We start from the raw sequence: 4355 nt of genomic DNA on the forward strand, positions 1-4355 counted from the left end.
CACTGTGTTTCTTCCTGCAGTTAAGAGAACAGAGAGCAGAAACACAGCTGATGAGTTTTAATGTTGAAATAACTTGGCTAAGACCTTCTGCAGTTCAGCTTTGTTTAAGATCCTTCAACATTGCTCCATATATCAGTTTTTGGAAAAATATCTGTTCATTCTTGTTGTTCATGGCAGCAGAGAGTAGTGGCATGTTGGTCTGACATGCAAGTAAGAATTTCACTGCACCTTCCTGTACAGTAATACTAATACAGGCAGTCCCCGGGTTACGTACGAGATAGGGACTGTAGGTTTGTTCTTAAGCTGAATTTGTGTGTAAGTTGGAACAGTTACTGTTATGTTGCGTGATACTTAATTTCATAAATAAACACAAACTTTGTCTGTAATGGTGCGGAGTATCCAAACACTCATTTCTTTATTGCATTCAACAACAACAACTCTAGGGTGCACCACATATACTATAACTTGCTTGGTGCCACCTACTGGTTACTATCGGCATTGTGAAACATGTAGTTTAATACAATACATAACATATCTCCTCCCTGCTAAGATTGATTGTCAATAACACAAATAATTTTTTTTTTTTTAGTAACAAATATATATCTCAGAACTCTGAAAAAGAATATGCCTCTGAACTTGAACAGCCACACACTTGTATATTCTCCATCTCAGTGAGTGTTCACTCAGCACGGTAGCGTAGTGGTGGTTTAGTGATCCTCACGGGATACCGTCTGACAGTCTCTGTTACCAGAGTATGCTCCGTGTCTCGTGAATCAGTGGACTTGGGTATTCCCGGTGGTATATCTATCTCTGGAACTTGATCATTCTTGTCCTGATGAGATGTACTAGGGTGATGTGTGGTACTACTATCACTCTGGGGTAGTAACACGAGGGGGTCCACAGGAGGGTTCACTGCAGCATGCTGAAGCTCTGGGTCAGGACGTGTCAGCATCTGGTCCACATGGCGTTTCCATACCTCTTGCAGTCCCACATTTACATTGTAAGACACTGGTCCAGTCTTCTCCACAACAACACCTTGAGTCCACCTCTCCTCACCCTTCCTATAGTCACGCCTGAGGACAGGCTCTCCTACATCAAACTGTCTGTCCTTGGAGCGTGGTTGGCGGTGCTCTTGTTGCGCATCTTGTGACCTGTGCACTACACCAGCAACACTGGGTTTCAGGAAGTCCAGCCGTGATCGCAGCTTGCGTCCAAGGAACAACATAGCTGGTGTCTCCTTTGTTGTTGCATGAGGGGTATTGCGGTATGTTAACAGAAATGTATCCAGGCGTTGTTGCACAAGTGCTGTGCCTCTAGAAGATTTTAAGGAATGTTTGAATGTCTGCACGAAACGCTCGGCCAAGCCATTGGTGGCAGGATGGTATGGAGCTGAGCGAATGTGTCTTACTCCGTTGGACTTCAAGAATGTATTAAACTCTTCAGAACAGAACTGAGGTCCATTATCACTCACAAGGATGTGTGGAATGCCATATCGACTAAAAAGGCTTCTGAGCACTTGAATGGTCTTACCGGCGGTGGTGTTGTCCATAATATGCACCTCAGGCCACTTGGAATGTGCATCTATCACGACCAGGTACATATTTCCTTCAAATGGACCCGCAAAGTCCACATGTATCCTTTCCCAGGGACTAGAGGGCCACATCCAAGGGTGTAAAGGTGCTAGCCCAGGCTCTTTTTGCATACTCTGACAAGAGTGGCAGGATTTAGCTTGGAGCTCAATTTGAGAGTCGATGCCAGGCCACCATACGTAACTACGTGCCAAGCTTTTCATTCGCACTATACCTGGATGTGCTATATGGAGCTCTTTCAGAACCCGGGGGCGCAGTTTTGGTGGAACAATCACTCTCACACCCCACATGAGGCATCCCAGTTGTATTGTAAGATCATGCCGACGCAGTAAGTAGGGTGCCAGTTCTTCATCTGCATCCTTTGCATCTGGAAAATGCCCAGTGGTGACCATTTCCACAACACGAGATAAAATGGGGTCAGACATAGTGTGCCGTTTGATCTCGGTGTTACTAACTGGTAGGGTGTCCAACTGAGACGTGTAAAATACATCTACTGCGCTTAGTTTCTCTTTGTGAGCATGGGGGAGTGGTAAGCGTGAAAGACCGTCAGCATTTGCATGTAAGGCACCTTTCCGATATTGAATGGTGTAATCATGCGCAGACAGGAGGAGTGCCCAACGCTGCATTCGGGCGGCAGCCATTGACGGCTTACTTTCGATGGGCTCAAGATGGAGGTTAATGGGCGATGGTCTGTGAGCAGCGTGAACTTGTTACCGTAGAGGTACTGGTGGAACTTGCGTACTCCAAAGACTATCGCGCGCCTCCCTCTCGATCTGAGCATAATTTTGTTCTGCCTTACTAAGAGTTCGTGATGCATAGGCTATCGGTTTTTCTTTGCCATCAGGCATGATGTGTGAGAGCACAGCTCCGACCCCATAAGGTGAAGCATCGCACGCAAGTCGAAGGGGCAGTTCTGGATGGTAATGGGTCAATACCTCCTGCGATACTAGGAGTAATTTAGCATCCTGGAATGCAGACTCACAGGCTGATGTCCATTGCCATGGCTTCTCCTTATTTAGCAGTTCATTCAGTGGTTTCAAGATAGTGGACAGGTCAGGGATGAAACGTCCGTAGTAGTTTAACATTCCCAGAAAAGAACGTAATTGACTAACCTCTTGTGGTGCTGGGTCCTCCACAATGGCACGCACCTTTTCTGGTGATTTGTGAAGTCCTGCTGCATCAATTATGTGACCCAAGTATTCCACAGACTCCTGGAAGAACAAGCACTTCTCTTGTTTGAGATGCAGGCCATACTCCTCTAGCCTACTCAAAACTGTATCCAGAGTTTTGAGGTGGGTCTGCCCATCAGGGCCACTCACAAGGATATCGTCCAGGTAACAGTGAGTATATGGCAGTCCAAGGAGCACTTGGTCCATAGCCTTCTGAAATAAAGCGGGTGATGATGCTACACCAAAAGATAAGCGATTAAAACAGAATAGTCCTTTTTGCGTTGAGATAGTCAGCAGCTCCTAGACTTCTCTTCCACTTCCATCTGTAGATAGGCATTTGATAAGTCTAACTTACTAAAGTGTTGACCACCTGCTAGAGAGGCAAAAAGATCCTCAATGCGTGGAATTGGGTACTTATCCACACAAAGAGCTGGGTTGAGTGTGACCTTGAAATCCCCACAAAGTCTAATTGTGCCATCCTTTTTACTTACGGGCACCACAGGTGTGGCCCAGTCACTGTGCTCCACTGGTGAGATCACTCCAAGCTCAGTCAGGCGTTTAGCTCGGCCTCCACTCGAGGTCGAAGAGCATAAGGGACGTTCCGTGGTGGACAGAATCTGGGTGCACTGTTAGGTCTGAGAGTCAGTCTGGCTTTAATTCCTTTCATTGTGCCTAGCTTTTTAGAGAAAACAGCTGAATGTCTCTTTAACACAGACTCCAAGTTTTCTTTTTCTCTTTGCTCCATGGCATGCACCATTTTTAAGTCTTTCCAGTTCAGTTTAATAACTCTCAGCCATTCTCTACCAAACAGTGGGGGTGCATCTACTTTCACTACATACAAAGGCAACTTAGCACACTGATTATTTAATTTGACTTGCACTTTGATAACCCCTTCAGGTGCCAGCGGCTCCCCAGTGTATGTCTTTAGCATGACATCCGTGGGTTGCAGAGCCACTTGGCTCAGTGTGCTTCTATATTGCTCCCAGGGAATTAAAGACACTGCAGCCCCTGTATCCAATTCCATTTCCATTTTCTTCCCGTTTACTATAGGCAGCACGGAAATTCGTGAATATTTGCCTTGTTGAGACAAAGAATACAGTCCTAACTCATTGTCAGTATCAGATTTATTTTCTTCATTCTCACTTTCATCTTTCCCTGCCTCGACATGATGAATTCTCTTATTTTGCACCCTTCGCTTAACTGCATAATCCTTCTGAGTAAGATTTCCCTCTTTCCATTTCTTTTCTCTGTCCTGATAGCTTTTGGTTTTGTTCCTACACATGTTCTTAATGTGGCCTTTTTTCCACACTGGTGGCAGTCACGGTCTTTATACCAGCAGTCATCATCAGTATGATTCATTTTCCCGCAACGGCGGCATTTGTCACAGTTTTTAGAAAGCACTGCATTCACTTTAAGGGAAGCATTTAACTGCTGCACGTCGCGCGCTGCCGTCTCCGCAGAAACTGCGTAATCAACTGCTTTCTGAAACGTGAGATCTTTCTCAGTCAACAGGCGCTTCTGAACAGTTTCACACTTTAGTCCACACACAAACCTGTCTCGTAGTGCGTCTTCCAAATATGCGCCAAACTCGCAATGT

The 4355-nt window shown here is 45.6% G+C and overlaps 1 pseudogene; it reads right to left on the reverse strand.

Annotated features, from left to right (window-relative positions):
* Positions 1-376: 376 nt before the first annotated feature.
* Positions 377-4042, reverse strand: LOC120541368 (annotated as a pseudogene).
* Positions 4043-4355: the final 313 nt, after the last annotated feature.

The sequence above is a fragment of the Polypterus senegalus genome, chromosome 12 (assembly GCF_016835505.1).
Source record: "Polypterus senegalus isolate Bchr_013 chromosome 12, ASM1683550v1, whole genome shotgun sequence".
NCBI classification, from domain to species: Eukaryota; Metazoa; Chordata; class Cladistia; order Polypteriformes; family Polypteridae; genus Polypterus; species Polypterus senegalus.